This window comes from Asparagus officinalis, chromosome 7 (genome assembly GCF_001876935.1).
Source record: "Asparagus officinalis chromosome 7, Aspof.V1, whole genome shotgun sequence".
Classification (NCBI taxonomy): Eukaryota; Viridiplantae; Streptophyta; class Magnoliopsida; order Asparagales; family Asparagaceae; genus Asparagus; species Asparagus officinalis.
In genome coordinates this window covers 72,307,644-72,316,401 of record NC_033800.1, presented here as the reverse complement: position 1 = coordinate 72,316,401, position 8,758 = coordinate 72,307,644, and the positions used below count along the sequence as shown (strand labels likewise).

At 33.5% G+C, this 8,758-nt stretch overlaps 1 long non-coding RNA gene across 1 annotated transcript; it reads right to left on the bottom strand.

Moving 5' to 3' along the window:
- Positions 1,831–2,515, bottom strand: LOC109850411. The gene is made up of 3 exons (XR_002249422.1): positions 2,394–2,515; positions 2,245–2,312; positions 1,831–2,036 (listed from the first exon to the last, which is right to left on the bottom strand). It is a non-coding gene; the product is annotated as an uncharacterized LOC109850411 (long non-coding RNA).

Below are 8,758 nucleotides of genomic sequence, written 5' to 3'. Positions count from 1 at the left end.
AACCTATTCAAATTAGAGACCTAATTAGAGATATATGTGCTGACAATTTATTCCAGTTGTTGAAAGAACTTTTGATATGTTAAATAAACCAAGTTGTTGAGAATTATACATGTTGTGAAGTTGATACTGGAATAAATTGAGTAATTTTGATGGTAGGTGTGATATACATTACATAAAGTGAGATAAATTGCCTGGAACAAATTATGGCTGAGATAAATTGCAGAAGAAAAAAGTCCACAAGTATGAGTGAGTCATTTTCTAAGAAGGAAAAGTTAAATTGACTTTTTGCATGAATAAAATCTTGTTTATGGTATGTTTGTTGCAGATAAAAGATGAAGAACTTTTCGGAAGAGTTCAGTAGAGAAGAAGATGAGGGTTTAGTTGAAAGAAGATGTTATTGTGGGTTAATTTGCAGAATATCGATGTGCAAGCAATGACGCAATAAGGGCTTCGAATTTTATGGATGCCTGAGATACAAGGGACCTAATCAAAAGGGTTGCGACTTCTTCGAATGGGTGGGTGATACCAAGAACATCACAAAAAGGCTGGAAAAGCTGGAAAAAAATGTAGAGGCATTGAATAAAATGCTGAAGGATGTAATTTTATATTTAAAAGTTATTATTATCGTTGTCCTGATATTGTTGCTCTGTGTTATAGCCAAATGACTGAGCAACTTGTAGGAATGTTTCTTCGTGTTTGTATCAGTTTCATGATGTTTTTCTTGCTTCTGTAATTGTGTTGCTGTGTTGGTGTGATGGACATATTGTTGCTCCATTTTCTAAAATTTTGTTATAGTCAAAGGCCTGAGCAACTTATAGGAATGTTTGTCTTTTGTTACTGAATCCGGCGTTGACCTTAGGGTTTTGAACGTCGTACGTTGAATTTTTGCTCGCAACGCGTTGACTGGCGTTGACCTAGGATCACGCGTTGACCGGCGTTGACCCTAGGGTTTCGAACGTCGTACGTTGAATTTTTTGCTCGCAACGCGTTGACTGGCGTTGACCTAGGGTTACGTGTTGACTGGCGTCGACCCTAGGGTTTCGAACGTCGTACGTTGACAGTTTGATCGCAACGCGTTGACTGGCGTTGACCTAGGGTTACGCGTTGACCGGCGTTGACCCTAGGGTTTCGAATGTCGTTGGATGTTCAAGTCATGAGACCAACTAACGAAGCTGATGCGTCAGTGACCCTCGTATTTATAGGATTTTTGGCAAACCCTCAGCCATCAACGTACTTATGATGTAAGGTTGGCTTAGTAGACCTGTACTTGACTCGCAACAAATGAAGTTAAACCAGACGAAATAAATTTTAGTCAAAAATTGGTGAGAATTGTTATTGATTTGGAAATGGATCATGCAAGCCAACGAATTTTTAAGACAAGCACACGTTATGCAAAAGAGAAGCAACCGAGACACAGAAAGATATGCACATAAGTAAGGAAGTGCTAGAAGCAGAAGTAAGAAAAGCAATGTAAAATCTCAGTCAAAAGACTCATAACAAGTGAAGTATGACAAATTTTATGGAGACACAGAAAAACATAATAGAGAGAGCCTCTAAATTGATGGGGAAAATTTCATGATATATATTGGTAGATATATTTCACTTTTTATAACTGCAGTTTGTATCAGTTTCAGGACTGCGTGACAATGTAAAAACTTGTAAACAACAGACAACCAAAACATGAGGAGACATGAGGAGACACCAGCTCAAAAACATGAGGAGACACCAGCTCAAAAAGCAAAAAAAAAACATCTGCATCACCACAAAACATGAGGAGACACCAGCTCAAAAAAAAATCATATCACATAAAAGGACACAGCTCATCATCCAAATCGTCAAATCTCTTCAATTTAGTTTTTGTAGGAAGTTCATCTAAGCAAACTATCTCCTATCACATAACAGAGTCTTAATACAACATCTCATATCACAAAAACAACTTTTGGAATCCTGAAGCTTCATCACAACTTCCTCATGCAAAACCCCTATTCCTGGTTGACCTCTTCCTCTTCCTTGTATGGTTCATTGTCACTTCATACCTGTAAGGAAGATAAACAGGGACATGTAGTAAAAAGAATATATGAGTAGCTAAATTCTGTAGACAATATTTGAGTAAAATGATAATGGTAGAGTTATTGTCATATGGGAAAATAAAGAGGTACATGTTACATTGTGTTTAAACTATGCACCAGGTCAAGAAATCAAGTGAGATCATTCACAACAATTGTGTCCAAATTAGCTACTTACAGGTCCAAACTATGCTTACAAAGTGCATCTCCATGTACTTTGTTCGTTAGTCTTGTTTGTCAGTTTCGCTGCATAAAATATCAAAGATAAAATTAATAATATGATTTAAGTAATAAAATATTTTAACTTGTCAACGTAATTAAACATACCTGGGCTTGTTAACGGTACAGCTAGTCCTATAATGCCCAAGTTGTCCACATCTACTACATGTACGCTTTTGCCTCTCTTTCTTTTCTTGTGCTTGTTCTAAAGTTGATTTAATTCTTGTAGCATTGCGTAATTAATAATATGATTTAAGTAATAAAATATTTTAACTTGTCAACGTAATTAAACATACCTGGGCTTGTTAACGGTACAGCTAGTCCTATAATGCCCAAGTTGTCCACATCTACTACATGTACGCTTTTGCCTCTCTTTCTTTTCTTGTGCTTGTTCTAAAGTTGATTTAATTCTTGTAGCATTGCGTAATTAATAATATGATTTAAGTAATAAAATATTTTAACTTGTCAACGTAATTAAACATACCTGGGCTTGTTAACGGTACAGCTAGTCCTATAATGCCCAAGTTGTCCACATCTACTACATGTACGCTTTTGCCTCTCTTTCTTTTCTTGTGCTTGTTCTAAAGTTGATTTAATTCTTGTAGCATTGCGTAATTAATAATATGATTTAAGTAATAAAATATTTTAACTTGTCAACGTAATTAAACATACCTGGGCTTGTTAACGGTACAGCTAGTCCTATAATGCCCAAGTTGTCCACATCTACTACATGTACGCTTTTGCCTCTCTTTCTTTTCTTGTGCTTGTTCTAAAGTTGATTTAATTCTTGTAGCATTGCGTAATTAATAATATGATTTAAGTAATAAAATATTTTAACTTGTCAACGTAATTAAACATACCTGGGCTTGTTAACGGTACAGCTAGTCCTATAATGCCCAAGTTGTCCACATCTACTACATGTACGCTTTTGCCTCTCTTTCTTTTCTTGTGCTTGTTCTAAAGTTGATTTAATTCTTGTAGCATTGCGTAATTAATAATATGATTTAAGTAATAAAATATTTTAACTTGTCAACGTAATTAAACATACCTGGGCTTGTTAACGGTACAGCTAGTCCTATAATGCCCAAGTTGTCCACATCTACTACATGTACGCTTTTGCCTCTCTTTCTTTTCTTGTGCTTGTTCTAAAGTTGATTTAATTCTTGTAGCATTGCGTAATTAATAATATGATTTAAGTAATAAAATATTTTAACTTGTCAACGTAATTAAACATACCTGGGCTTGTTAACGGTACAGCTAGTCCTATAATGCCCAAGTTGTCCACATCTACTACATGTACGCTTTTGCCTCTCTTTCTTTTCTTGTGCTTGTTCTAAAGTTGATTTAATTCTTGTAGCATTGCGTAATTAATAATATGATTTAAGTAATAAAATATTTTAACTTGTCAACGTAATTAAACATACCTGGGCTTGTTAACGGTACAGCTAGTCCTATAATGCCCAAGTTGTCCACATCTACTACATGTACGCTTTTGCCTCTCTTTCTTTTCTTGTGCTTGTTCTAAAGTTGATTTAATTCTTGTAGCATTGCGTAATTAATAATATGATTTAAGTAATAAAATATTTTAACTTGTCAACGTAATTAAACATACCTGGGCTTGTTAACGGTACAGCTAGTCCTATAATGCCCAAGTTGTCCACATCTACTACATGTACGCTTTTGCCTCTCTTTCTTTTCTTGTGCTTGTTCTAAAGTTGATTTAATTCTTGTAGCATTGCGTAATTAATAATATGATTTAAGTAATAAAATATTTTAACTTGTCAACGTAATTAAACATACCTGGGCTTGTTAACGGTACAGCTAGTCCTATAATGCCCAAGTTGTCCACATCTACTACATGTACGCTTTTGCCTCTCTTTCTTTTCTTGTGCTTGTTCTAAAGTTGATTTAATTCTTGTAGCATTGCGTAATTAATAATATGATTTAAGTAATAAAATATTTTAACTTGTCAACGTAATTAAACATACCTGGGCTTGTTAACGGTACAGCTAGTCCTATAATGCCCAAGTTGTCCACATCTACTACATGTACGCTTTTGCCTCTCTTTCTTTTCTTGTGCTTGTTCTAAAGTTGATTTAATTCTTGTAGCATTGCGTAATTAATAATATGATTTAAGTAATAAAATATTTTAACTTGTCAACGTAATTAAACATACCTGGGCTTGTTAACGGTACAGCTAGTCCTATAATGCCCAAGTTGTCCACATCTACTACATGTACGCTTTTGCCTCTCTTTCTTTTCTTGTGCTTGTTCTAAAGTTGATTTAATTCTTGTAGCATTGCGTAATTAATAATATGATTTAAGTAATAAAATATTTTAACTTGTCAACGTAATTAAACATACCTGGGCTTGTTAACGGTACAGCTAGTCCTATAATGCCCAAGTTGTCCACATCTACTACATGTACGCTTTTGCCTCTCTTTCTTTTCTTGTGCTTGTTCTAAAGTTGATTTAATTCTTGTAGCATTGCGTAATTAATAATATGATTTAAGTAATAAAATATTTTAACTTGTCAACGTAATTAAACATACCTGGGCTTGTTAACGGTACAGCTAGTCCTATAATGCCCAAGTTGTCCACATCTACTACATGTACGCTTTTGCCTCTCTTTCTTTTCTTGTGCTTGTTCTAAAGTTGATTTAATTCTTGTAGCATTGCGTAATTAATAATATGATTTAAGTAATAAAATATTTTAACTTGTCAACGTAATTAAACATACCTGGGCTTGTTAACGGTACAGCTAGTCCTATAATGCCCAAGTTGTCCACATCTACTACATGTACGCTTTTGCCTCTCTTTCTTTTCTTGTGCTTGTTCTAAAGTTGATTTAATTCTTGTAGCATTGCGTAATTAATAATATGATTTAAGTAATAAAATATTTTAACTTGTCAACGTAATTAAACATACCTGGGCTTGTTAACGGTACAGCTAGTCCTATAATGCCCAAGTTGTCCACATCTACTACATGTACGCTTTTGCCTCTCTTTCTTTTCTTGTGCTTGTTCTAAAGTTGATTTAATTCTTGTAGCATTGCGTAATTAATAATATGATTTAAGTAATAAAATATTTTAACTTGTCAACGTAATTAAACATACCTGGGCTTGTTAACGGTACAGCTAGTCCTATAATGCCCAAGTTGTCCACATCTACTACATGTACGCTTTTGCCTCTCTTTCTTTTCTTGTGCTTGTTCTAAAGTTGATTTAATTCTTGTAGCATTGCGTAATTAATAATATGATTTAAGTAATAAAATATTTTAACTTGTCAACGTAATTAAACATACCTGGGCTTGTTAACGGTACAGCTAGTCCTATAATGCCCAAGTTGTCCACATCTACTACATGTACGCTTTTGCCTCTCTTTCTTTTCTTGTGCTTGTTCTAAAGTTGATTTAATTCTTGTAGCATTGCGTAATTAATAATATGATTTAAGTAATAAAATATTTTAACTTGTCAACGTAATTAAACATACCTGGGCTTGTTAACGGTACAGCTAGTCCTATAATGCCCAAGTTGTCCACATCTACTACATGTACGCTTTTGCCTCTCTTTCTTTTCTTGTGCTTGTTCTAAAGTTGATTTAATTCTTGTAGCATTGCGTAATTAATAATATGATTTAAGTAATAAAATATTTTAACTTGTCAACGTAATTAAACATACCTGGGCTTGTTAACGGTACAGCTAGTCCTATAATGCCCAAGTTGTCCACATCTACTACATGTACGCTTTTGCCTCTCTTTCTTTTCTTGTGCTTGTTCTAAAGTTGATTTAATTCTTGTAGCATTGCGTAATTAATAATATGATTTAAGTAATAAAATATTTTAACTTGTCAACGTAATTAAACATACCTGGGCTTGTTAACGGTACAGCTAGTCCTATAATGCCCAAGTTGTCCACATCTACTACATGTACGCTTTTGCCTCTCTTTCTTTTCTTGTGCTTGTTCTAAAGTTGATTTAATTCTTGTAGCATTGCGTAATTAATAATATGATTTAAGTAATAAAATATTTTAACTTGTCAACGTAATTAAACATACCTGGGCTTGTTAACGGTACAGCTAGTCCTATAATGCCCAAGTTGTCCACATCTACTACATGTACGCTTTTGCCTCTCTTTCTTTTCTTGTGCTTGTTCTAAAGTTGATTTAATTCTTGTAGCATTGCGTAATTAATAATATGATTTAAGTAATAAAATATTTTAACTTGTCAACGTAATTAAACATACCTGGGCTTGTTAACGGTACAGCTAGTCCTATAATGCCCAAGTTGTCCACATCTACTACATGTACGCTTTTGCCTCTCTTTCTTTTCTTGTGCTTGTTCTAAAGTTGATTTAATTCTTGTAGCATTGCGTAATTAATAATATGATTTAAGTAATAAAATATTTTAACTTGTCAACGTAATTAAACATACCTGGGCTTGTTAACGGTACAGCTAGTCCTATAATGCCCAAGTTGTCCACATCTACTACATGTACGCTTTTGCCTCTCTTTCTTTTCTTGTGCTTGTTCTAAAGTTGATTTAATTCTTGTAGCATTGCGTAATTAATAATATGATTTAAGTAATAAAATATTTTAACTTGTCAACGTAATTAAACATACCTGGGCTTGTTAACGGTACAGCTAGTCCTATAATGCCCAAGTTGTCCACATCTACTACATGTACGCTTTTGCCTCTCTTTCTTTTCTTGTGCTTGTTCTAAAGTTGATTTAATTCTTGTAGCATTGCGTAATTAATAATATGATTTAAGTAATAAAATATTTTAACTTGTCAACGTAATTAAACATACCTGGGCTTGTTAACGGTACAGCTAGTCCTATAATGCCCAAGTTGTCCACATCTACTACATGTACGCTTTTGCCTCTCTTTCTTTTCTTGTGCTTGTTCTAAAGTTGATTTAATTCTTGTAGCATTGCGTAATTAATAATATGATTTAAGTAATAAAATATTTTAACTTGTCAACGTAATTAAACATACCTGGGCTTGTTAACGGTACAGCTAGTCCTATAATGCCCAAGTTGTCCACATCTACTACATGTACGCTTTTGCCTCTCTTTCTTTTCTTGTGCTTGTTCTAAAGTTGATTTAATTCTTGTAGCATTGCGTAATTAATAATATGATTTAAGTAATAAAATATTTTAACTTGTCAACGTAATTAAACATACCTGGGCTTGTTAACGGTACAGCTAGTCCTATAATGCCCAAGTTGTCCACATCTACTACATGTACGCTTTTGCCTCTCTTTCTTTTCTTGTGCTTGTTCTAAAGTTGATTTAATTCTTGTAGCATTGCGTAATTAATAATATGATTTAAGTAATAAAATATTTTAACTTGTCAACGTAATTAAACATACCTGGGCTTGTTAACGGTACAGCTAGTCCTATAATGCCCAAGTTGTCCACATCTACTACATGTACGCTTTTGCCTCTCTTTCTTTTCTTGTGCTTGTTCTAAAGTTGATTTAATTCTTGTAGCATTGCGTAATTAATAATATGATTTAAGTAATAAAATATTTTAACTTGTCAACGTAATTAAACATACCTGGGCTTGTTAACGGTACAGCTAGTCCTATAATGCCCAAGTTGTCCACATCTACTACATGTACGCTTTTGCCTCTCTTTCTTTTCTTGTGCTTGTTCTAAAGTTGATTTAATTCTTGTAGCATTGCGTAATTAATAATATGATTTAAGTAATAAAATATTTTAACTTGTCAACGTAATTAAACATACCTGGGCTTGTTAACGGTACAGCTAGTCCTATAATGCCCAAGTTGTCCACATCTACTACATGTACGCTTTTGCCTCTCTTTCTTTTCTTGTGCTTGTTCTAAAGTTGATTTAATTCTTGTAGCATTGCGTAATTAATAATATGATTTAAGTAATAAAATATTTTAACTTGTCAACGTAATTAAACATACCTGGGCTTGTTAACGGTACAGCTAGTCCTATAATGCCCAAGTTGTCCACATCTACTACATGTACGCTTTTGCCTCTCTTTCTTTTCTTGTGCTTGTTCTAAAGTTGATTTAATTCTTGTAGCATTGCGTAATTAATATATATATATATATATATATATATATATATATATATATATATATATATATATATATATATATATATATATATATATATATATATATATATATAGAGAGAGAGAGAGAGAGAGAAATGGAGAAACTTGGTACCAAGTTGCTTAAAGCAACTTGGTAGTGATGTGGCCTAATCTTGCCCCTACATCACACCTCGAAGATAGATCTTCAACCAACCTTCACTAAGGGGCTGTTTGGTTGTATGTTTTTACCATGTAAAAGGATGTAAAGTGTAAAAAAGTGGGTCCCAATGTCAGCTTTCATCACTTTCAATTGTTTGTTTGTAGTTGTGAAAATAGTGTAAAGTGATTTCATATGCTGATGTGGCTTGTAAAGTGATTTCATGAAAAAAAAGTCATGATTTTA